The sequence below is a fragment of the Taudactylus pleione genome, unplaced genomic scaffold, assembly GCF_031769625.1.
Source record: "Taudactylus pleione unplaced genomic scaffold, aTauple2 ptg000332l, whole genome shotgun sequence".
Lineage (NCBI taxonomy): Eukaryota > Metazoa > Chordata > Amphibia > Anura > Myobatrachidae > Taudactylus > Taudactylus pleione.
In genome coordinates this window covers 3,312,403-3,340,160 of record NW_028284733.1, presented here as the reverse complement: position 1 = coordinate 3,340,160, position 27,758 = coordinate 3,312,403, and the positions used below count along the sequence as shown (strand labels likewise).

Genomic DNA, 27,758 nt, shown 5'->3' with positions numbered 1-27,758 from the left:
CCTGATGCACTGTAAAAAGTTTGACTGCAGGAGAGATCGTATGAAGATTGGACACCAAATAGTGTGCAAATCATGTGGAGATCGTATGCTGAGCTGCCGGGGAGAGTTTCAAGGGAAATCGTACACAAATTGTACACATCGGCTAATCGTGGGCAGATCCGTATGTGTGTGGGCACCTTTACTGTATGTTCTGTGTATACGATATATAATAGTAACCCCTCTTGTTTTGTTTTTGGTTTTGAATCTTTATCTCCTTCGAGGCTTTGGATATGGATTTTGTTTTGCAAAACCGCCGATGTGTGTTTTGGATCTGTATTTTTCTTTTTTATATTTATTTTAAAAATTATAAAAACAACTAACATCACATAATTTGGGCCTGTTTTTGTTCCTGCAGTTTTATTAACCTTAATAACAATAATTTTAAGGCATTTTCAGTCATTATTAACCACCTCACAGTTCATGATTTTCGTGATCTTGGCCGCAAAAACACATAGGTCAGTGACCTTATCATGGATCCTGTGTGTATTTAACCGAAAACCGATTATTTTTTTGCCGAACAAAAATATAATACATTTTTTAAAACAATCATTCTTGATGCTCTTTATCTTTATTTTTTTGCCCTATAGGTGAAGTTATACTAGAATAAACTAATTGACACCAATAGAGTTTGACATAAAACCAGCTATCATGAGAGAACATTTTTTTATTCTCTTCATTCTTATACAAGGTGAATTAAAGTGGTAATATAATAATTTACATTGCTGCTTACTGTGATATTCTAGTGACAATGTTAAAGCAGACATGTACAGTATTAATTAATTCAATAGGTCTATGAGAGGTGAGCCAGGGAAATAAATTCTAACAGGGGATGCTGAATCTTGAACTGTACTATATCCCAGAAGTATGTTTTCTGGAAAAAAAAAATAGAACATTTTGCTAAGGTTTAGTAACTGTTTTGTAGTACTGTGCCCATAGATATTTTTTTTCAAAACTATTTGCAATGTTTTTTTAGTTATATAAAAAAGTAATTTCATGAATAAAAAAGTCCCAATTTATTATTTAGCTTGATAACTTTGACTATTTTTTGTAGAACTACATATTTTTGCAGACTTTAAATGTTAGTGTTTGCTATTCCATTTTCATGCCACTCCTGAAGACCGATCATCTGGTAATTTTTTATCTCACAATTCATTTAGATCTAAGCTAAATAAAATTGTCTGAATTCTGGACAATGCCAAATTGCTTTGCCCATGTTTAGCTTTCTGTAATGGGTAATTGCGGACCTCTATATTTTACTTGTAAACAATTCCAGAATTCTCAACCACAATGAAATCAAACAGGAGGCTGCTATCACAGGGCCTACAATAATTGTTATATGACGTATAACAATTTACACAATTCTAGTGCTTGCACAATGTTAAACTAGACTGGAGGGACATAAAGGAGTGCCAAAATCCAGTATAATACTACAGTATTCAGGTAGAAATAACTATCACAGTCAAAAAGTCTGAGACCAAGATAGGTTCCCAGTTTCAATCAGTGGTGCCGAATCACTGCCAGTGGTTTGATGAGTGCTTCCTCAAATTCAAAATTAACACACTGGGCGGAATTCAATTGTTTTCATCCCCTATCGCGCCCGACGGAGCTATTGTATTCTTGCTCCTGTCGGGCGCGATCAACTGCCAAGCGCTACATTTCAGCTCGCAGCCCTTGGGGGATGAGAGCTGAAATGTGCGAAAAGTGACATGTTTGGGCGCCCAAACATCACTTTTCGCGATCGCGCCCAGCACTTTGGTCGGGTTTAGCTGCTTTACGCGGCTAAACCTGACCTCTATGGGCGCGATCAGCGCGAAGAACGGCAGCAATTGAATGGCGGCCCGCGATCTCCTGTCACTTTAGACGGGAGATCCGGACCACGGAATCAATTGAATTCCGCCCAGTGTGCACCAAGTAGAAGCATCAATTCACCTCTTTAAAGACAACATATGATACATAAAGAGCCCTCTGCACAGAATATAATACAGTTGAATCAAGGTATCTTCTAAAACTAAAGCAAAGTAGTTGGGGAAACAGATTCTGATGGGTCTAGTGAAGTTTTCAGACAGTGGATAAGAGATGATCCAATCATGTTGTGATTTAATAGATTCACACAGAAACTATAGGGTATTTTTATTATGCAATACCTTGGCCTAATTCAATGACTTTTATTTCATCTTGTAAACCAATGCATGTTGGTCAATAAAGGGAGTATAACTTCCCATCCAGGATCCAGGCAATACTTCGCTCTTGTGTAGAGATCCCCTGCTCAGTCACACCATCTCCCAGAGAAGTAGAAAACCTTGAAGTAGTATGGCATGTTCCCAACTTTCTACCTGGCAATAGGATAATTTACAGTACACATCTCAAAGACATATCAACAATTTATAAGGACCGTGCAGCTCTCATAACATATGCAAAGGATATGTGCACTCTCCATATACACAAAGTGATAAAACAAGATGAAACATTGTATTATGCAAATGACAGGAAGATACCTTTCTATAGATGAGTTCTGATTATGTTGAGTTAAAGGTCACAGGTAAAAAAAAATATTTATTCAATTTAATCTAATCTATATTTCTGGAACCTACTGTAATAAACATTTGCCAGTTTTTGTTGTAAAAAAAAGTATGTATATGTTCATACTACTAATTCTTTAAATCTGACAATATAATCTCAGGAAAGGCAATATAAGGGTGTGGGGGGTAAAATTAAAGGGATTATGCACATTACAGGTAACTTTTATTCTGCTGTGATTGGCTGGTAGAGGTATGAAGGGAATTTAAGTTCTGTATAGGAAATTAGCTAGTTGATTTTGATTGGATAACAAATACTCAGTCTTTCCTACTTTGAACAGAGTGTTTACCTGTCCTCAAATTGCGCCAAATAACCTGTTTGGAGCACCAAGGATGTAGCAAAATGTGTCAAAAGTAGAAAGCATGTGTACCCTAGAAACTGACACTATAGTTTCTGTGTCGCTAATCTGGGTAAAAAGGACAGAAGTTTGATATGAGTGACTTGGGCCATGCCTCACACTGCACAATATATTGCTTCATCTGTAACTTTATTCAAATCATTCACAACACATTTATTAATACTAAGAACCTATTACACTATAAATTACTTTGTATGTGGCTGGAAGGCAAAAATTTAGGAAAAAGTCCCTAATTACAGGAGTCGCTACCCATGGTGGAATGTCTATGTGGCATCATGCATCTTGTGCCATATGGCAGAAAAAGGAGAGGTGTATGAGGTCACATCTGTATTCACCAATTTATGCACCAGTTGATGGATTTACTGTTAAATGTTTTCTGCTTTTAGGTTACTACCTTGGCTACAGTATCACTACCAATATCAGGCAATTGGGCAACAATTTTAACACATGTTTGCTGAAAATAACCTCAATCCTTCTTAGTTATCTTCTTGAAATAGTTAAGATCATTACTGGGCAGTTTCATCACCTTCTTCAATAACACCAGAAGTGTTTCTAATTTGAACTAAAGTCCAGTAGAAAATATCTTTATTGCATTTTAAGAAGTTGTTATGTTAATATACTACAAATATATAGAATAAGGGGATTTATTTTGACAAACCAAAGATTAGTTCAAAGAGATATTTTAGTTTTAGCTTAAGTAAAATAAGAATGTGTATTGTCAATAAAGTGCATGAATCTCATATGACTTGGTTCTGGTTGTTTTGTTTTTGCTAAGCAGGTATTTATTCATTTATGCACATATATATACATATATATTTTACTTAAATGTAAACATACACTAACTCCAAAATCATCTCTGCAGATGTCCCACCAGATGCAGTGCTGCAGTGCCTTGGCAGTTGACTGTGGGAGAATCCACCATAATCACATGTTCTACAAATCATACATGTGGCTCCAGTCCACCGAATTTCACTTGGAACGTTATTGGTTTACATGTCACAGAACATAAAATAGAACTTGGTGAGGGGGTGAGAAAGGCATTGTCTGAACTAACATATCAACCCTCTTCAATGGATATTGGTCACAAATTCAGTGTACAGTTTCATTTCCCAATGGCCAAACAAGTCACAAGACAGCTGTTTGTGTTTTAGGTTTATTATTGTTTGTTTTCAAACAATTTGTTTATCAACTAAATAAAGATAAAATAAATCAAATGTAATTATCCATAATAGTGGTGTTTGATCTGATTTACAAGCTAACTAGTAGTTTTGGATCCATCCTACAATGGGACCAGTTATTTTCTCATTTCCACCTCTATCTTTACCTCCATCCTTTGTCCCCCATCCCTTTCTCCATCCTATGTCTCCATCCTCATCCCCATCTTTTGTTCCCGCCTCTGACCTATATCCCTGCTCCACCTCCACCTCCTCTCCATCCCCACCCCGACCTTGTTATACTTCTCCTTCTCTTCTACCATGTTTCGCTGGCAATGTGAGCCATTGGAGGAGGACCTTGGCTCACACTGCACAGGTCAGATACAAGACAGACCTAGCCAATTACAGGTTGAGTCTCCCATGTCCAAATATTCCAAAATACAGAATATTCCAAAATATGTAATTTTTTGAGCATGACTGATAGTGACACCTTTGCTTTCTGATGGTTCAATGTACATAAACTTTGTTTAAGACACAATATTATTAAAAATATAGTATAACATTATCTTTAAGCTGTGTGTATAAGGTGTATATAAAACATAAATTATTTTAGTATATGTACACAAACTTTGTTTGATGCACACAATTATTAAAAATAATGTATAAAGTTATCTTCAGACTGTGTAGAAGGTGTATATGAAACATAAATGCATTCTGTGATAAGACTTGAGTCCAATCCCAAAGATATCTCATTACGGTGGGCCAATATTCCAAAATATGGAAAAATCTGTTATCCAATATATTTCTATTCCCAAACATTTTGGATATGAGAGACTCAACCTGTATATAAAAATATATATTTATAGAAAAAGTGTTCAGATATAGGTTTGCAAGCAAATAATTGGTTAATTTAGGGAAGAAGTGTTTCCTGGCATGAAATATTAATTAGCTCATAATACAAAAAATAAAAATAGTCTCACACAAAGGAGAAGAAAAGTTGTACTGAGAAATTGTTAACATAAAAAAATATAATGAAAATATAATGGGAATTACAATTAGAATATAAAGCAATATTATAGTGAATACATTATTATTACAAAATAACCACAGATACAGTACTTACCTGCCAGTGTTCTGTTGAACTCAACACCATCCACATGCCATCTGAAGAAAGTAACAAAAAATAACCAGATATTTTCCTTTATTGATTAATGCACTCTAAACTAAAAACTAAATACTGATTTCCTTAATTATTTGCTAATGCTCATTTTTTATATTTGTTCTTTACCATTTCTTGCTTTTGGACACAGGCATGGTTATTTTTAGACAACCAAATTCTCTAGGTTTTCTCTAAACAAAAATGTCCCACTTACAAGAGTAATATTTAGTGAACAATGATAAAAATATACTTAAACTTCCGCTATTAAAATGTTTATTAACTTTTAAAATGATGAAATCAGGCTATTTTAACTGACTTTATTGAAATACCTGATGATTTTCAATTTTTATTTATATTTCTATTATTATCTTCAAATATTTAAAGACAAAAGTAAACTAATTAAAGGCAAATCCAATATTAGTGCAAATTGATGATGATTATGCTGGGGATAATAGTGATGTTGTTCTAATGACTATAATATTAGTTATTGATTATTTTGAAGGCATATTTTTTATATATTGGTGGCTATAAATGGGAAAATGCATTACATACTGTACATAATATAGATATCAGAAATTTAAGATTATAATTATTGTATTTATAGGGGTACAATAACTAAACCAAGTGCTTGTATATAGGGCATAACACTTTTCACGTACATTTGAAATCTGTTGTCATTAAAAGTAGGAGGTGCATTAGTGTTTAGAAACAAACACATTTTCCCAATGAAGTCTCAAGTAATGACATATGAGGTCACCAATAATAAACATGAAGATCAGAACTCACTTTTTATATATAGGGCCGTATTCAATTTGGAGCGAAAAGTCAGTTTCGGCGATACTTTTTCGCCGATGATGTCATTTTCGCCGATTTCATTTATCCCTGTGTTCAATTTCGGCGTCTTTTCGCCGGTGCGATAACGCAATGCAATGTAATAGGTGAAAAAGTTTCGCCTATGGATACCCGGCAGAAAAACGTGCAGAATCAGGGTTTTGGGGTGCAAAATTTTGGTGACACCCTAAACCCTTTTTATACCCCTGTTGATGCTAATTGCATAAAAAAATGCAAAAAACCCACAAAAGACACCCCAAAAAAGCACTTTGAAAAAATTGGCGGAAAAAAAAGTTGGGGTACAAATTCAAAAACTAGTGAAATAGCCTCTTGGGGGGTCTGGAAGTATGGTGGAGGTTTTTTTATTGCAGGTGCTTACTGAAGGGGTGTTTTTTGGTGCACTCTAAAGCTTTATTTTAATGATTTAGAAATATGCTTGCACCCATTTTCATGTACCCCAAATTTGATGTGACTACTTAATTTGCCCCAAAAAAGTTGCAAAGTGCTCTTCTTCACCACTTGCTCAAAGATGCAAAATAGCACCTATTGAGACCATTTAAAAACCCGAAATACCTTCAGCAGGGCTATTTGGGGGTACCCATAGTGAACCCCCATGTCAAAGCATCTTTTGGGGGGTGTAAGGCTGATTTGCCCAAAAATGACAGTACTTTTCGCATGTTTGAGTTTCGTCGCGTCCCGTTTTCGCTGATTTGGAATTGAATAAGGGGATACGCAGGGACATGCGCGATACTTTTTTGTGCAGAAAAGCGGCAAAGATGGCGACAAGTCCGGCAACGGATGTTTTGCTCCAAATTGAATATGACCCATAGACTTTATAGGAGTTTATAAACATACAGTATTAGCATAATTTGCATAATAATAATAATAATAATAATAATAATAATAATAATAATAATAATACTAGTAAAGATTATAAATTTGGTAAATATTAAAGGAACACTGAAGGTTATAATGATGATGATGATGATGATAATGATGTTAGTAGTAAATATAATATTGATGAATGATAAACATAAAAGTGATAATGATCACTAATACTAAGATGATGAAGACTATGGGGCTAATTTGTTAACGATTAAAATGTTAATGTTAATGCTTGTAATAATCAAAATCATGATACCAACATTAGCTTAAAATACTGCACCCCTCTTCACTGCAATATATAATACACTACTATTGATGGGACAGTAATGATGATGATTATAATGAGGATGACAATGATGATATTGATTATGATGATGACAATACTATTACGATGACGATGATGATGATGATGATGATGATGATGATGATGATGATGATGATGATGATGATGATGATGATGATGTAAACTGATGTTTGTACAGGGGGACCACAAACCAACATTTATATTGGAACTGCTATTGGAATGATCTACATTATTGCATTTTCAGGGATTTTCTTCTATATTTGGAGGTAAATTAAAATTATAATCTCCTCCTTGTTGTTTAGCATTGCAAAATCAGATAAATGTAACACAATATCTTACTTTTCTTAAAGAAGTTTAAGATGAAAGGGTTAAACTTCACTAAAGGCTACAAAATCAGAAGTCAACCGTATGAGGTTCAAAGCATGAACAGTTCATTTGCATTAAAGTGCCCTAAATGTATCTCTGATGTATCACTGGACTGCATCTTAAGTATGAGTTATATTGTGTAACATTGTATCATATCTAGGAATCATGTTGTAATCAGCAAACCTCGCAGCTCACATCACACCTCCCAGCTCACCTCCCAGCTCTCAGCATACCTCATATCTCCCAGTATACCTCCCAGATCCCAGCACACCTCCCAGTTCACCTCCCAGCTCACCTCCCACCTCACCTCCCACCTCACCTCCCAGCACACCTCCCAGCACACCTCCCAGCAAACCTCCCAGCTCCCAGAACACTTCCAAGCTCACCTTCCAGCTCCCAGCTCACCTCCCAGCACACCTCACAGCTCACTTCTCAGCACACCTCTCAGCTCACCTTCTATCTCCAAGCTCAGCTTCAAGCATACCTCCCAGCTCCAAGCACACCTCCAAGCTCACCTTCCAGATCCCAGCTCACCTCCCAGCACACTTCCCAGCTCCCAGCATACCTCCCAGCTCCCAGCACTCCTCCAAGCTCACATTCCAGTTCTCAGCTCACCTCCCAGCACACTTCCCAGCTCCCAGCACAACTCCTTTCAGCTCCCAGAACACCTCCCAGCTCACCTCACAGAATACACCATGCCATGCCATATTCCATTTACCAGAACCGCTCCCTTCTCTTCACTCTTCAGTGGCATATTGAATTTAGTGCTGGTGGCAAACCAATTACAGCTTGTGGAAAAGCAGCCAATTAGGGGTGGCCATGCAACTGCCCCGATCAGTTCATGGCCAGCACCAAATCCAACATGCCGTTGGTCGCCGCTGCTTGGCCGCTGGTCCAGAAGCCGTGATTGGCTTGTGGCCAGAGCCAAGTTTAAACAGGCAGCCACTTGTAGCCAAAGTGAAGTGCCGGTATGACATAGAAGCACATTTTTCGAGCACTGACCTATATATTAAAGTACATACCATAAGGGAATTAAACAAACAAAGTAGTGATCCTCCATCACTGTAAGTCTGTGTAGGATGCTATGACCCAAGATTTGGAAAACCTGTAAAATGAGTATGAATTGAGACTATGCATTATGTAGTATAAGCACATATATATATATTATCATGAAACTGACTAGTATAAAGTCTGCACATTCTAAAATCTTGTAGTAAAAGTAAGTAATAAGAATAAGCACCTTCTGCTTATATAAGGAAATCTACCCAAGTATAAATAGCTGAAAGGCAACAAAGCAAAGTTAGAGTTTCATTCAATCCATGTGGACCCAGTGTTTAACTTGTAAATCCAAGGGGAATCCAGACATACCAGGGCCTTGGCCTCTCAGGGATATAGGAATACAGTCAATGAGTTTGTACCACAAAGTAGCCAACCCATGGTGATGTTCTTTAAAGTGCAGTGCTACTTGCTAGTCCTGTTCCTTTCCCAACAGAGCTTGATGTATCATTGCGCAGTGCAGGGTCATCTGCTCTTTAAATTGTCATGTGGTTTTACCCACATATAGAAACCCGCACAGACAGCGGATAATAAAGATTGCAAACTTTAGTGCATTTTTGAATTTGTCTTATCTGTTATTCCCTACTAGATTGAGGATGTGTGAATGAACTGCCTGCTTCCATATACAGTAGCTGCATGTAGTGTAAATGGTATGCAATCGGGAAGCCAACTGCCTAAATACCGGCAGCTGGCTTCCCGACTGTCATATCCCGGCAAGGGTGAAATGCCGGGCGTCTAGATGTAGACGACCGGCATTTCCCCGACGCAAGGAGACTGGTGCCCGGCATCCCGATCATAGTGATGCCTGGTGCCGCGAGCGGACAGCTGCAGGGGCGGAGGGTTAGGTTTAGGGCTCCTGGGGAGAACTTAGGGTTAGGCACCCCCCGGGAGGGTTAGGGTTAGGCTAGGGGGAGGGAGGGTTAGGGTTAGGCACCCCCGGGGGGGACTTAGGGAGGCACCCCCCCGGGGGACTTAGGTTTAGGCAGCGGGGAAGGGGGTGGTTAGGGTTAGGCACTTACAGGGGGGATTAGGGTTAGGCACTTGGGGGGGAGGTTAGGGTTAGGGACCCCTAAGGAGGGTTAGGGTTAGGGGGGGTTAGGTTAGGTTAGTAGATACTCACCTATCCACGATTGGGATTTCCAACGCTGTCGGGCTTCCGCTGCCAGGATCTCTGCTGATGTCGGACTGCCGTTTCTGGGAATTGAACCGCCGGCCGGCGGTATTTCATACCAATTCCGTGTAAATAATTCTCCATTGAGAGAAGCTTGCAGACTAAAGTGAAGCTTGAATACTTAAGTGAATTGTGAGTTTGAATCAGAAGTAGGTGAGTATTCTGAGTATTCTCTGCCAATCTATATAAGGATTGTAATTTGAGGGAGAAATCTGAGGGTGAATTTGGTTGTGTCTGTATCTGTGTTGTGCATTCTTACTAGGGGCCTCATTCAGACCCACTCGCGAGCGGCTGTCCGCTCACAAGTGGGTCGATGGTGTGCACTGCGCATGCGCACGACGGAGGGAGCTCCGTCGTGCGCATGCGCGAGACGCGACGAGCGAAGGACTTTCCTTCACTTGTTGTGTCTGATCAAAGGGGGCATGCTGTCGATGTTGATTTCACAAGGGAACGCCTACCGTCAGAAGCCGGCCCCACTGACATCACTAGTGATGTCAGTGGGAGTGATTTTGGCTCTGATAGAGCCAAAATCACTCCTGGCCTTGCGGTTGAGAAACTCAACCGCAGGCTTCTGCACGCAGTGGCGATGGTCGCGATGGTCAAGACCATCGAGACCATCGAGACCATCGAGACCATCATCCTGCACGCTCGTATAGGCTGGTGACCTACAGCTATATGAGCATCCAGGAGGACGCTCCATATTTATGGAGGTGGGCCCTGATTCAGAGCGAGCGCTCTGGTCAGAGCGTCCAGCTCTGAATCAGGGCCTAGGTGTGAAGTTAAACTAAGAGGAGCTGAATCTAAGGAGAAGTGACACTAGGAGGAGGGGCTAAATCTAACAGCAGTCTGAGAGGCTACAGTATTTCAACAGTGTTCAGATTCATTAGAGCTTGCTCATTGAGACAAGCTTGTAGACTAAGATGAAGCTTGAATACATAAGTAAATTGTGAGTTTGAATCAGAAGCAGGTGAGTTGGAATACAGAAAAAGGAGAGCTATTATACACAAACAGTAACACATATTTCTGATACCACTTACTGTACATCTAAGACAATGTTTTTCCTAGTACAGTGCAGGGGATGTAATGCATTTGTTTTGCAGGAAGAATTCTGGAGACTCAGCTGCTGCCCAACCTGTAAGCAATTTTCTCTGTTTCAGGAGGAGATAGCAAAACTGCATGCTGAGATATGTAGGATGTCTGTGTCCTTGAGGCCACCACTGCCTCAGAGAGCCCCTAGAAGACATACTGCCTGGACTACTGTGGGCTCTGAAAGGCAGAGATTTCCAGAAGGACACAGACACCTCCCACAAGCTGTGACACTGCAAAACTCTGCAGGGCTGGAAGGTACAGCTAATATAGGCAATACAGAACAGGAAGATATGGGCTCTTCCACTAACTATAGAAAAAGGAATAGGAACAAGAAAATGACATCTTCAAAAAGGACTACACTTCTCTTTGGAGTTTCCATTATTAGAGGAGTACATCTGGGATACACTGCTGAAGTAGAGAGACAAGCAAAGTGTTTACCTGGAGCCACAGCTCCAAGGGATAAAGAGCGCATGCTGAGAATTGTAAAGGCAGCAAGAAAAGATGGAGAGGTGGATGTCATTGTCCACCTAGTGGCAAATTACCTGGCCAATGCTGAAGTCATGGCAGTAAAAGAGGAATTCAGGAAGTTAGGGATTGCTCTAAAGCAGGTGGCAACCACTGTAACTTCTTCAGAAGTATTGCCAGTACACAGAGGGGGAGATAGAAATCATTGCATCAGAAGCTTCAATGTTTGGCTACAGAAGTGGTGCTATGAGGAGGGATTTAGATTAACAGTCCATAGCCAAGCTTATACAAATATGATGCCTGCACCCTTCTTCAAAAGGAACTAGAATACTAGAAGAGGGGGACAGTGAACCAAACAAGAAAAAAGAAATCTGCTCCCCCAACCAAGATGTATTATTTCTGCTGGCAAATGGAACAGGAAGCATATCCACAGCAACAGAAGATAATTCAGAACAAAACCAAATAAACATAGGCAGAGAGATGAACATACCTAGGAACAGGAGAAAGCAAACAAATAAATCTCTAACAGCAATGTGTGCAAATGCTAGGAGTTTAGGAAATAAAGTCCCCAAACTAATTGCAGTAATGACAAGGGATGATCTGGATATTGTGGCTATTACGGAGTCATGGTGCAATGAAAATCATGACTGGGACATATCTAATGCGGGATATACTTTATTTAGGAAGGACAGAATGGGAAGAATAGGTACGAGGAGTAGCAATGTATGTCAAGGAAAGCATAAATACTACGTTAATACATAGTATTGAAGAAAAAATCGAGTCCCTTTGGGTGGCTATAGAAACAGGGGAGAAAGTGATTATTCGTCTTGGGGTGATCTACAGACCACCCGGTCAGGAAGAGGAACTGGACAATAAACTATTTCAGGACATCACTAAAATGGCAATAAAAGGAGAGGTTATAATCATGGGAGATTTTAATTTACCCAATATAAACTGGGAGGTGTCTGTGGCAAGTTCCACTAGAAGTAGGGACATCCTGAATTCATTGCAGGGAGCCTCCCCCCAGCAATTGTTGAGGGAGCCCACTCGGAAAGACGCAATATTAGACTTAATACTTACAAATGGAGACAGAATATCTGATGTAAAAGTGGGTGAAAACCTGGGATCCAGTGATCATCAAGCAGTATGGTTCAGAATAAAGACAGATACTGACTCACCCCATACAAAAACAAAGGTGTTAGATTTTAGGAAGGCTGATTTTGCAGGGATGGAAAGATGTGTAAGCGAATCTTTGGCAGAGTGGAGGAACTTGAAAGGAGTGCAGGAGAGGTGGGAAAATGTAAAAAGTGCAATATTAAAGGCAACAGACCTTTGTATCAAAAGGGTTAGGAAAACCACAAGGAAAAGGAAGCCAGTGTGGTCTAGGAAAGAGGTAGAGAGTATTGTGACAGCAAAAAAGATGGCCTTTAGGAAATACAAGCAGACGCAAAATAATGAGGACAAAGAGGTGTATCTTGTAAAACAGAAGGAGGATAAGAAAGTAATCAGATGTGCAAAGGAAAAATCTGAAGAGAAAATGGCACAGTCAGTGAGTAAGGGGGGCAAAACTTTTTTTTAAGTATATAAGTGAAAGGAGAAAAAAAAGAGAAATAAAAAGACTAAAGACAGAAAGAGGGAGTCTTGTTGAGGGAGACAATGTAATAGCTGATCATCTTAATAATTATTTTTGTTCAGTATTCATTACTGAAAGAGAGGGAAAGGGGACACAGTTAACTTGCAGGTGTAATCAGAAAAATGAGGTAAGAACAAGCACATTTACAGAAGAGAAGATCCTAACAGAACTCTCAAAACTGAAAGTGGATAAATCAATGGGGCCGGATGGGATACATCCAAGTATACTAAAAGAGCTTGAAGGGTGCTGGTAACACCATTAACATAATTATTCATCCAGTCACTAGCTACTTTACTAATTCCAGAGGACTGGAAAAGAGCAAACATTGTCCCACTGCACAAAAGTGGAAGCAAGGAAGAGGCAAACAACTACCGACCAGTGAGCCTTACATCAGTAGTAGGGAAATTGATGGAAACAATTTCCACAGTGGCAGGTGGGGAGTTTGACTGGGGCGGTACACCTGTCAAACCGTAACGTAGGTCTCCTAAGGTGAGCTCAGGGAGGACAGAAACCTCCCGTGGAGCAGAAGGGCAAAAGCTCTGGCATCATGCCAGGTATCTGGGATTTTCCAGGGGACATCTTTTCTGCGCATGAGCAGATCACAGGGAAAATGGGCACCGCCATTTTCCCAGTGATTTTTTGCGGCTCTGCAGTGCCAGTCCAGTGAAGGGGTTTGCTCTTACACATTTTATGTCACTTGCTAATTTGTCAGTGCCCCCTGAGTATTATGTCTCAGTTAAGAGGCTGCAGACCCTCTGACTCCTCCTAAAATGGGGTTTAGCAAAGATGGTGGTGGCCCAGCTGTATAATTTACACTCCCTGTAAAATGGGTCCTGGCTTAAAGAGACATGACCACACCCAGGGATATCAGTTAATAAGGTGCTTAGTAACTGATATCCCTGGGTGTGGTCCTGTCTCATTAAGCCAGGACCCATTTTCATGTTTAAAATGTATGCAAGCTTGAGCCATAGGTGGCAGACCAAGATCAGTTATCTGAGAATCAGTGTAGGGACAGGCCAGATGGGAATGACCGTGAAGCGGTGGTCAGCTTAACAAATTATTGCAATATTTTGGAACCAACATTCCCTGTATTTAAAGGAGTTGCAGTATGAAAAGCATATGAGTGCCGAGTTTGTATGATTTTTATGCAGATGGTGTGGTCACATACCAAAGGCACCCCAGATGGTTGAGTGCCGTGGATTAAGCCAGTCATTTACATATATATATATATATATATATATATATATATATATATACAATGTTGCAGACAGCGGCACTCTCAGGACTTATACAGATATAAAGAAATTAGTGTTTACAACATGGTACTGCCAACGTTTCAATCTCCTTTATTGGAGATTTTCCTCAGGGACCATATAATACGAAACAAACACCACTATATATTAGAGATGTGTGCCGACCCTTGTGTTTTGGTTTTGGATCTGGATCTCCCCTGGTTTTGGATCTGAGTCTGGTTTAGGATTTTTTTCCTTGGTGTTTTGTTTTCGTGTTTTGGATCTGGATTTTTTTCTTAAAAAAATAAAAAAAACAGCTAAAATCACATACAATTTGCCTTTTTTTGTTCCTACAGTATTTAATAACCTCAATAACATTTATTTCCACTTGTTCCAGTCAATTTGGTTACCTCACAGCTTACAATATTAATTTTTTTCATCTAGTTAAAGGGCCAAAAGGTTGCATCCAGCTTGCTGGCTCAAAACTGATTGATATAATTAATAATAGAGTTGAGGACTGTGCAAAGATGATGGTTGGGATAACCTTGAGGATTGAAGGCATGGGCCTTTATAGAGGACAAGGAAGTTGATGGCTTTACATTATCATGATGATTGCCGGTAGCTACAACATGTGGTTCTTGGCCTTGCTCTCCTGTCATGTGACAGCCCTCCATATTTTCTGCGGTCTTGGAGCAGTGTCACAAGCACCAATAGTGTAACCAAGGTGCGGTTACAAAATTCACACACGTGCAGTCGTGCACACACAGAATAAAAATATTCAAAAGACACTATTTTTTGGGGGGGGTCCAGAACTTGAGCCCAGAGCATAGATTGGTGACGACTGGAGTCGGGCAGCACTAGGTTGCATTGCAGTATCTTGTGTGGCTAAGCCTAACACGCGCACACACACACAGAAAATAAATTGACAAAGACACAATTTTTCTGTGGTTTTTTTTCGGGTCCAGAACTTGGGCCCAGAGCACAGAGTGATGACGACTGGAGTCGGGCAGCACTAGGTTGTGTTGCCGACTTGCTAGATATTGTGCGGCTAAGCCTAACATGCACGCACACGCACACAGACAGTAAAAGATAAAAAAAAAGACAATTGATTTTTTTTTTTCAGCTCCTGAACTTGAGCCCAGGGCACCGATTGATCACGACTGGAGTCGGGCAGCACTAGGTTGCAATTTGCGTTGCTGGCTGGATCTTGTGCAGTACTGCGGTTAAGCCTAACACGCATGCACGCACACACACACACACACAGAAAAATATAAAAGACACTTTGATTTTTTTTTTTACTATATATATATTTTTTAATTAGATTTTTTTTTTAGTCCAGAACTTGGGCCCAGATGTATCTGCAGTTCTGCACCAGCCCAGATGGACACAGCAGACATGAAAAACACCAGCCCAGGACACAGCAGACAGCACAGACAGCCCAGATGGATCAGCAACAGCCCAGATGGACACAGCAGACAGCACAGTGACAGCTGTCACAGCACCAGCCCAGAATGGATCAGCAGTCACCAGCCCAGGACACAGCAGACAGCACCAGCACCTCTCCCAGCCCTACACTACCCACCCTCCCTGTTTAGTCTCCACAGCCGGAGTGAAATGGCGTCTGTCGCGTGGTCCCTTATATACTTCATTGATCATAGAGATGAAAGCTCGCAAACCGCTATGGTTTTGCCTCGATTTGAGAGATCTGAATAAGGCGGGAACATTCGAGCCTGCTTGGATCCGACTCGGATCTGCTAAATTTGGGTGGGTTCGGATCTCTGGAAACCGAACCCGCTCATCTCTACTATATAAAAGTACATGATAATACTCAACCATGTGCTGCATAGCCAGAGGCCCGCGCCTGGGGAGGTGACGTCACAATAGCATGTCCCACTGCAGGGACGTGAGAAGGCCTACCACCTCAGCAAGCGTCTGGTAACCAGGGTGACAGACCCAACCACAAACATGTAATACTCTAAAACAGGACACTATCGGAGAGTGAGACTAGCTGTACTATAAAGCACAAAGCAATGGCGATATCACACTCTGGATGCCGCAGCTCTGTCTAGCAGGGTACATGGTAGACAATGCCATGCTGAGCACATCAACATCATAGGCTATAGCATGCTGAACCAATAAATGGTTATATAGAAGTAAGCACTAAAAAGTACTAACTGTAATGGCAATGATGGCTGAAGTATTTAAATACAGCCCTATCGTTGCCATATAAAGATAACTCCCGCAGAAAGAAAATAACTGAAAGAATGAAAAAAAAAAATAGGAAAACAACACTAGAAAAACACTGAAAAAAAAAGAGTATATTATGTTATCTACTGAGTGCAACCTGTAGACTACAAAAAAAATGGTTAAATGTAAATTCTCATTGAGACCATATGGGGTCACACTGTTCATCAAATGAATCCACCTTGCTTCTAATTTGAGGAGTGCTTTCTATCGATCCCCTCCTCTTGGTGATGCAGGTACGTGGTCCACAACTTTGTAATTTAGAGTGGCAAGAGAATGTTTAAATTCTTTAAAATGGCCTGCCACCGGTTGATCAGAATCTCTGCCATTCAGCGCAAGGCAAATGGCAGAACGGTGTTGTGCTTCTCTCTCTCTGAATTGGCAGATGGTCTTACCAATATAGACCAAGCCACATGGGCATTTGATGACATAAATAACAAAAGTGCTAGTGCAGGTAAGTACATGTTTGATAAAAATCTTACTCCCAGAATATGAATGCATGATATACTGTAGTTGCCGACCTCCATATAACGGTTATGCAAGCCAAGCACCTATAGCAGCCTGGTTTTTTGGTAAGGAAATTTTTTTGATTTGGAGAGATAAAGCCTGTGATATCATTCATTATGAAGCGATCTCTGAGGTTTGGACCTCTGCGGTAATTCTGCATCACTCTAGAGTCTTTTAAACTTTTTAGGTTAGGGTCTGTGGTTATGAGAGGCCAGAATTTCTTCATTGTTGTATTAATATCATTACTGGCAGAATTAAAGGTATTAGCAAAAATAATTTTTAGTTGTTTTGGCTTATTTTTACATGAGCAATGAAGGCACTCTTCTCTTGTTAACTTTAAAGCCTTTTGTTTGGATTTTTGAAGATCTTTTAAGGAATAGCCTCTACAATGGAATTTCTGTAACATCAAGTCCATTTGTTTAATAACCTCCAATTCATCGCTAACAATATGTCTAATGTGCATAAACTGGGAAAATAGCAACCCCATCTGCCGTCGGATGGTGACTTGCAGCATGGAGGAAAGTATTCTTGTCTGTAGTGGTGTAAAGGTTGGTTTCCAAAGTTGTGCCATTCCAGAAGATTTCCAAATCCAGAAAGTGAATCCTATTAATATGATGATCAAAAGTAAATTTAATAGAATGATGCATTTTATTAATAATATTCATTGCTGCCTCAAATTCGTCAGATGTTCCTGACCATATAACAAAAATATCGTCTTTGTAATGAATGAAAAATTCCATTTGCCTAGAGAAAATGGGATTATCAAAAAACAGAAGTTTCTCAATTTTAAGCATATAAATGTTAGCCAATGATGGCGATAAATTGAATCCCATACTGCTTCCTTGCAGTTGCAGGAAAAATTTCCCATCGAAGTAGAAGTAAAATTTCTACTGAGCGTAAGTTCCAGCAAATCCAGGAAAAACGGTATATTAGGACCTGAATAAATCTCTTTGGTTGATAGATATTCTGACATCACACACAGACCTTCTAGGTGTGGGATACTTGTATAGAGATTAACAACATCTATTGTACATAGAAGGAATGTTGTAGGTAACCCAGTGTTGCCTACCCTCCCGTTTTTATAGGGAGTCTCCCATTTTTTAATTAACCCTCCCGCTCCCCCGCAAACATTACTGAATCTCCCGATTATTTCTAACCCTCCTTTACTGCGCATGCGCAAACCGGACTGCCGGGGGGCGGAGTTTACGGAGGGGACGTCATGACCCATGACGCCATGATACTTAAGGGCCAGCCACTGTGGGGTTCTGGGTAGCGGTGGCCGGCTAGTCAGGAAGCTGTGCACAAAGTGTGCTTGTGGCTGGGAGGTGCGGCGGCGGGCAGAGGCAGAGCAGAGCGGAGCCCGCAGCACTGCACTCACTGATCAGCAGCGCTGCACTGTGTGTGCACAGACAGGTGTGTGGCCTCCAATCTAATTATAATGGGCCAATGAGACCTCTGTCATCTGCACTATATGTATACCCTGATGGGGGCTGGGTGATGAGTGTGGGGGCTGAGTGTCACAGGCAATATTAACTGCACTTTGAAAGGGCACTCACTGACAGCCAATAAATGGATAGCTGTCAGTGAGTGCCCTTTCAGAGTGTAGTTAATGCCTGTGTCTGGTCACTAGATATATAACAGAGCTCTGACTAATACAGCTGCCCCTAATCATTGGCAACTATTGTCTAAGGACATTTAATGGTTAAGTTAATATTTGATTTATATATTTTTTTGAACAGGCAGCTGTACTTTCAGGAGCCTCCTGCTAAAATGCTGCTGTTAGTACTAAAGTTTTCAAATGCCACTGCAGAACACGCCCCTAAATGACTAGACACACCCATAGGTGAAGCTAGACACGCCCCCCTCAGCAGCGTGCCGCGCGGCACATTATGCTACCACCTGCAATCTCCCTGAAACTAGTTTTCAAAAGTAGGCAAGTATGAGGTAACCTGGTTAATTGTTGGAGCTTCACCAGCAAGGAAGTTGTGTCTTTGAGAATTGTTGGTTCCGTTTGTATAAGTGGCTGCAGAAAAAAATCACTGAACTGTACAAAGAATTAACCGGGCCGATATAATCAGTCTACCCGGGGGGAGGCAAGGTTTTTATGAACCTTAGGCAAGGTATATATTAAGAGAACTATTGGATGTTCCTGTATTAGGGATTTCATAGTTTTTTCCGAAATATAGTTGTAATTGACAGCAGACTGTAAAGTATGTACTAATTCATCTTTATATTCAGGTGCAGGATCAATAGGCAGCTGTTTATACACATTGCTATCAGCAAGTTGTCTATAAATTTCAGTACAATATGCAGTAGTGTCCTGTAGCACAATTGCCCCGCCTTTGTCCGCGGGGCAAATTACAATAGATTTATCATAACTTAGTGTTTTCAAGGCACAAAACTGGTCATTAGACAGATTATGTACGACATTATCAGTCCCTCTGGAGCATGTCAAAACTTCATGGTCCACCATATGAGAAAAACATCGTATCGAGGCATTCATGGAATTCACAACTACCAAACTACATGAAAAGGTTTTGACCTTAGTATGATACTGTAATTGATTGATATTATTATTGTATATTTGGGTTGGGTACGGAGAGCTGATGCTACAGCATGGATGGGGCATCAATTGTAGCTTAAACCAGTTTTAAAAAAATTGTCATCTGTTGGTGTAAAAACACTGTGAATTGGCTTTCTGTTTGCTATTCTCTGCATATTGCCATTATAACTGCTCGTCCCACCAGGAGTCTTTGTGGTGGGACGATAACAACCTGCATTTGGATATACTGCTGGTATAATACAGATCCCCCCTTCACTTCTATTCCACCGAAGGAAACATGCTTCAGCATAAATTACTGTAAAGGCTTTGCTCCTGGGTGCCCTATCTTGAAACTACTGCTGGGATTCCCTTCAGCAGTTGCCAGTGGATCTGTGCTCTGGCTGCCTCCCCTCTCATGGAGCTCACTATGCAGGGTGTCCCTCTCTGCACCTATCCATTCTGATGGCTGTCTTGTCCGTCCTCCCCGGTACCCAGTGTGATGTGACTGACCATCTGTGGATCCATGTTTAAGGGGAATCCGCCCAGCAGGGATTGTTGCTGTTGAGACGCTGATTCTCCTGTGAGACAGATGTCTGGAGGAGTTGTAAAATCCAAACGTTCTACTGCTGCTCTGGGCTAAACATTGCTCTGCAGGGGCTAAGAAGGGAGGTGATCGTGACTTAAGAGTGAGTGGCTATCTCCTTTCTGGGGGACCCACTCATGTTTGAGCCTTTTGATTGTTATGAGTGTAAAAAGAGACAGCACTGGCAGCATTTTGAATTTGGAGCCTGCGTGAACCAGTCAGAGCTTGCAGACTGGCAGCCAATCAGGAGCCACCACTGCGGCCACTCCTCATTGGCTGCCAGTTTTGGAGAATTCAGAATTTAAAATGCTGCCAGCTCTATCTCTCCAAGGCTGCCTACCAGAGGGCCAGCTGCAACCAGCTGGTGACCCGGCGCCATTTCACACCACTGCCATCCAGATCCCCCTCTTTGTACTGGCCTGAGACTTCTGTACCGGCAGCCCACCCCCCTGTTGGCGGCCCTGCCAGAGATGCTATGCCGCACACTGGAATTAGTTTTACACACATACAAAGTCACAAATGAAGCATAACAAAACTTGGCATGAGGAAATGCCATGGCAGCTCGCTTCGGAGCCCATTTTACACAGATTTAAACACAAGTCACACACAGATGTACAAATAACACACATTATATTGATCAGTGCACGCTAGCAATGTAGTTTTGTCACTTTTATGTGTTTTAATTATATGAATATGATGCACATTTTTAAAAGACGCTCTGCACGGCCAAGTTGCCCATAACCTTGCCTGCCGAGAGGGTTGTTTCTCACCACTGAAGCTAAAGAAGATATGAGCACACATCTGTAGCATCTAAGGACACACCAAGAGGGATTATTGCATCCAAAGAAGCACAAAGTGGGCATATCAGCTCTTGCACAGTCAGTTGCACATCCAGTGTTAGTAGTACTGTCTGCTACTCATTATCAGTTACATAGTCAAGTCCATTATTGTAAGTGACATAGAAGCCAGTTTAATAATAATCAAGATGATGCAGAGTACACATGATGCCAGCTTTAGTAGCATATCTCATGTGTTTTCACATGTGCATAACCAGAATGTGAAAGTATGCATGCAGATTCACAAGCATTTTGCATGTGAAAAATTTTACGACCAAAATAGCGAAACTGGGGTGGGAAGGACCTTTCCCACATTGACAAAGATCAGTAGAGTGCTGTCACGCTAATGTGAATCATGCAGACCACAAAATATGGCATATTCACCAGTCAGCAGGGCACGTGCAAGTACACAATAATGATGATGACTTGTCATAAAGTAAGCGCATTTCTCGAGTTGTGTTTGGTTTCTGAATTTGTGTGTCTCTCATCTACACACATTACCTGCTCCCAGTCACAGGTAAAGCACTTTTTTCAGGCTGCACCCACACTGTGGAATTCACTCCCATGCACAACAAGACTTTACTCTATTATTCAAATGTTTCAGGGATCCAAGCATTCCCTGAAAATGTACCGCTTTAGGCAAGTTTATCAAATTCCAGAACCACCCACATAATCTCCATAAGTTATTCTACCCATTTACATCCCCTATATACAGTCCATACATAACTTTACCTATTTTTTCTTCTTCACTTTCACATCCTGCTGACCATAGGCCAACATTCCTGTGTCTGTGTCAAACAGTTCATCAAGAACCTCTGCAATCTGGTTGGACCAATATACAAAATGTAGCACCTATCCTTGTGTATCAATGCCTACACAATATTGTAACACAAGATTGTAAGTTTGCGAGCAGGGCCCTCTTACCTCTTTGTCTTTCTGTTATTACCCAGTCCTGATTTAAAGTTCTGTGTGCAGCGTTCTTGAGATAATCAAGGATGTACTCCGAAAACCTCCAAGTAAGAGATGTCCCAACCTCTATACATTTCATAATCAGTGGAAATTGGTGCACTCTAGGCTACTGGCATTACTTATTTGGTGAAATATCCTATAGTCTGTTATCCTGAGGAAGCCTTTAGGCGAAACGCGTTGATCACAGATAAGTCGATCCACCACGAGCCGCACGAGCAGCTACACGCTCACCGTGACTCATCGAGGGAGTCTGCCGGCAGACACACCATCCCCATGGGATTCGCAATGAATTTATCCGGAGAGCAATTGCACTCAAGCACATCCGGACTGTACTTAGAAGATCAAGGTAACCACCCACCCGATTGAGGTGTATAAGACTCTGTTACTGTCCATACTGACTCTGTGCCAGGATTTTCTTTGCAGCACCAACCTCCTATCTTTAACTGGAGCTACACAAGGCACATTGTGCCCAGTCAGCCCTGGACCTACTATATGCAGGGTGAGTAATACGCTCATTGTGTATCACTCTGCTTATCATACACATAGTGTCACTAGTTGTGTTTATGTTTATATGTATTGTTTGGCCGTCATATGTTGTATATCAATATTAGTCCTTCACTAATTTACTTAGTATTTTTATAACTATTGTATTGGTTTTAACTAATACTTACTCAATAAACATTGATCCCTTAAAATACTCACTCTCAGTGATTTATTTATATTTTTAGATATCTAATTTATTTGTTATTATTTATTCAATATCTATCATGGTGTCATTATCAAAACAGTTAATTGGAGGCTACTCTTATGTGACCAATTTGTCCATTAATTTATCTACATAATATCTGTGGATTTGTTATCTACTTATCTTAACCTTCTTTGGTGATTAATCACAGTACTAAAATCGCATGTTTACCCATACATCTGACTTACTTAGGAGTTATATGCGCTGAGTGTTCCCCCTTTCTTCTACTATCCTATAGTCAATCACTTTGAATAGTGTTCTTCCAATAATCCGGATTCCCTGGGCAATATCAGTGTTAGTAAAGTCTCCAATAGGTGAATTGGATCACACTTTGAAAACTGTTGGTGGGGTATTCTTAAATGTCTCAGACTTCACAAATGTCAGTACAGTGTGTCATTTCACTATATTTCTTGCTTCACTCCCTCACAATTTTTCCACCTCAAATAATGAAATGTGCACAGTATCAGGAACTTAAAATAACAGCAGTGTACAGAGTTGTCAAGGTATTTTGGACTTACCCAGATGTTTCCGTGGCCTCTGTTGGTCCTGCTCATCCCGGTACCTTTGTTGGTTGAGTGCAGTGCGTATAGATAAGTGGGCATTGAGCGGGTAAATAAATCATTTGTAACTGAGCTTAGTTAAATATGCACAGGTTTATTAAATACATCTACATGTGCCTGCTGTGTCTCTGTGGAAGTGTTTTTTCAGTATATCTTCGACCTTGTGGGATAAATAACTTTAAGAGAAAAGGGAGCAAGGGGTTGTATGGGATGGGCGCACAGAGAGAATATAAGATATTCTAAAATTTTACTTTTAATTCATTTAAATTGAAATAGTCCCAATCTCTGGGAAGATACAGTGAAATATAGAGGTTAAAAACCTGAACATACAGGAAAACTTGTCAATTAGTCAACATCCTTTAATTATAGGTTAATCCATAAAATACTTATAATAAATTGATGAATGTTACTGACATGTGATATTATCAAATCCATCCTGTTAGAGTTGGCATCAAAAGCAGTGTATAGTAATCTATATAATAACACCAGAATAATAAATTATAGTGTTGTTTTAAGTGTATTTAACACTCATATTATATTATTTGTCTTTAGACTGATGGCAGTTAGGGCCTCATTCAGACCCACTCGCAAGCGGCTGTCCGCTCGCAAGTGGGTCGATGGCGTGCACTGCGCATGCGCATGACAGAGGGAGCTCCGTCGTGCGCATGTGGCAGATGCGACGAGCGAAGGACTTTCCTTCGCTCGTTGTGTCTGATCAAAGGGGGCGTGCAGTCGATGTTGATTGACAGCACGCCCCCTTTGGTGGGCGTGCCGGGGGCGTGTCTCCCAGACGGAGGCGTTCCAAAGGGAACGCCTACCATCAGAAGCCGGCCCCACTGACATCACTAGTGATGTCAGTGGGAGTGATTTTGGCTCTGATAGAGCCAAAATCACTCCAGGGCTTGTGGTCGAAAACCCCGACCATAGGCTTCTGGTCGCACTGGTGATGGCCGCGATGGTCAAGACCATCGCGACCATCATCCTGCACGCTCGTATGGAGGACAGCCCTCATTCAGGGCGAGCGCTCTGCTCAGAGCATCCGGCTCTGAATGAGGGCCTTAGTTATGGAGAATTGCTATGATGGAACTGCCGATAACTAGCTGTGCTACATAATGTTCATCTTATTCACTGTACTATAAAAGTCACAGCTTAAGCCACTTAATTAAAAGATGTCTCTGAAGTGTAAAGCTGCATACACACACAACGATTTTGTTACCAACGATTTTATGGACGATTTTATGAACGATTTTCTGTCAGATTATCTGTCAGATATTTTAAAGTGTAATGAACGATTTTTTTGAACTACAAACGATTTTTGCATATTAACTTATTGAAAATCATTGAGTAGACAAGTCTGACTGAACTGCAAACTACAAACTACAAATCGTTCATCATTTGACTCATAAAGTGAATGATTTTTTCAAATGATTATCGTTAAACGATGGGGTGCTAATCCAGACAGAGGGCGTCTCCTTTCCCTCAGGTGTGCAATAAAGCACATTAAATGGAGTATATTGGAAAGATTCCTGGACTGCACACCCTGAATATATATATTATGGGAGGTGCTACCTGGTGAGACTAATTGCAGGCACAAAAACAGACAAATCTCAGGTGCACAACTTCAAATTATTGATAATATATAAATGCAATAAAATTTTGCAATCGATAGAGGTTTTTAGCATAATCTTGGCCAAGGTTATGGGCCTACCCACCATATCCAGGTAACCTCTGTAGGGTAGGTCCCTAACATACTACGATTCAAATCCAGAGCGCAGGACACCCCCAAACTGGCCCAGCCAAGCCGCGCCATGGCACCACCATAGTAAGAAATGTGCAGTGTAAAAGAGATAATTAAGAGCAGCCACAGCTGCATATAAAGAATTAAAATAAAAAAGAGAAGTACATGTATAATAAACATATATCAGGTTTGGTTTTGCACAGGCAAAACAAGAAAGAAAAATTATTTTTCTGGGGCACTCTTGTAATATGAAATATTGGCAATAAGATATGATAATGATTTCTAAAACATAACTTTTAATAGGAGCATACCCTGTAAAATATAGATGTGAATTATGATAGATATCATAAATAACAATGATGAGAATAATATCTCAATACATAAAGATAAAATATCTGTAGGCGAAAATATAGACTGCAGCAGTGTATAAATATTAGGTATGATGCACTGCCACATATGTATTGTTCCCGTTCACAATACTACTGTAATAATTTTAAGGAAAAGAAACACACACAACTTCATGCACATATCAATGTCTTCAAATATAGGAGCAAAATTCTAGCATACCCTTACTCTGACATCGGATTGAGAATATCACACGTGGTATTATATACCTGAAGTATTATGGTAATGAAAGGTTAAACAACAAATTGATAACCTACTATCAGGCATGTACATATATCCATAATGAGATAGTCAGAGAAAACTATATATATATATTTCACATAAGCATAAAAAGATCAATATCTCAAAAGCTGTTGCAGCAAGATGGAAAAAATAGTAATACTAAATGTCCACAAAATGATAGACTTAATTGCAAAGATAATGTTTCACATATATCAGTTAATGAGATTACACAGTTTAATCAGGAGACTAATGCCTATAGTATTATAGTCTATTTCAACCTCTCAATTGAGATGACCTTAAATATGTCAATCCTGTGAAAAAAGAGGGAGGGGAACAAGAATACACCAATGTATTTAAATTGCATCCATATACATTATATATCAACAGTGCAAATGATTGTGCTCATAAATGAATATAAGTCTCTTTATAATGGTCGTCCGCATGTGTTCCTTAATGTCATATAGCTAACTCTTAGCATAAATAGGTCAGAGAAACACAGGATTTATTGTAGAATAAGTAAGAGTAAGACACCTAGATGTCCCCCACTTCTACTTTCACCTGTTGTACCTTCCGCCTGGTATTGGACAGGTGATGAGAGAGTAGGGGGCTGGTATCTATAGAACATAAAGTATAGTGGTGGGTTGTTAAAGATCTATTTAGCCAGAGTTAAATGATCTCTGGTGCCATCGGGTATAGCAGAGATCAAGTGCACCCTGATCAGTAAGGTTGCCACCTGGAGAAAGAAAAGATGTTACCTGTGCAGAACTCTGCCTGTTTTCATTAGTATCATGTCAGATCCAAAGTATCCGCGTCTGCTGCATGTCAGCTGTAATCAGCTGTGTCTCACCAGTCCCCTGCAGGCGTCAGCATGCTGCTCACAGCCACCAGCATCGGCCGGGTGAGACTCTGTCTAGTAGCGGTGGGAGTGGGAGAGTGTCCGCGGTCAGCTTACCGGGTCCGTGGTTGGAAGTATGTATGGTTGACGTGTGTTTCGCCGAATGGGCTTGCTCACATCGAGACACCTAAACAACATGGTCTCACTATCTTGCTTAAAGCCTGGTTAAAACCAATGAAAATTCACTAGAGAATGATTGACAGGATGAATAGAACAAGAAGTCTCTACCTCACAGATTGAAACAAATTCATTATAAGCAAGTAAGGACTAATTGGAATTTAACTAGTCTTGAACATTATATTAAACAAAAAATTGTCCCTAAAGGTCTGAGACCTAAGATCTTCCCTACATTGAGTTATCATCAGATGTATTAAAAAAAGAATGGGAAGTCTGTCTATTAAAATGCTCCCATGATTTGATGCACATACTTGTGAAACATAATCATTTGACTTTAGAGGTAGGTGAAAGAGATATAACAACAGTGGGTAAGACACTGGAGATTTGGGAACAAAACACCAATTTTCAAAATAGTTTTGAACGTTACAAAAAAGAATTATAAGCATATGAATCTAGCATCATAGAATGGAAGAAAAACAAATTCCTTAGGGACAAAAAGATTTTTCAACTGGTAACATTTTTATATGGACCAAGAAAACTAAGAATACCTCCATAACATGAAATAATAAATATTACAGTTCATCTGATACAGATTTTTCAGAAACCGAAGGTACACAAGAAGGAGCTTTGCAGGATATAACAGGAGCAAACAAATCTGAACAATTTCCTTTTTTAGGGGAGAGAAGGGCCCCACAAGAACATTCAATAAGAGTAAAACAAGGAGGGGAAAGAAGAAGGGGAAGAAAAAGAAGATGGGAGTCCCCATCACCAGTGTGTTATCACACTCGCAGGAGTCTCTTGAACTAGAAACTACTATATCTCCCCTCAAAATTATAAATCTTTCCAATCAAGTGTTGACCGATATCCAAATGTCAGTATTAGAAAAAGGTTTATCCTTTTCACCGACTGGGAAATTTAATAGATTCCAGTGGGAAACTGATCTTAGGATATTTGGTTGTAAACTCCTTTTAACCAATTTTTTTGCTAACAAGTCACAGGAAGATGAAACTATACTCCAATCACCCCAAGATCTAGAAATATTACAGATACTAGAAGAATTAAGGGATGATAAATAA

The 27,758-nt window shown here is 40.3% G+C and overlaps 1 pseudogene; it reads left to right on the top strand.

Moving 5' to 3' along the window:
* Positions 1 to 687: 687 nt before the first annotated feature.
* On the top strand, positions 688 to 27,758 carry LOC148509092 (uncharacterized; annotated as a pseudogene).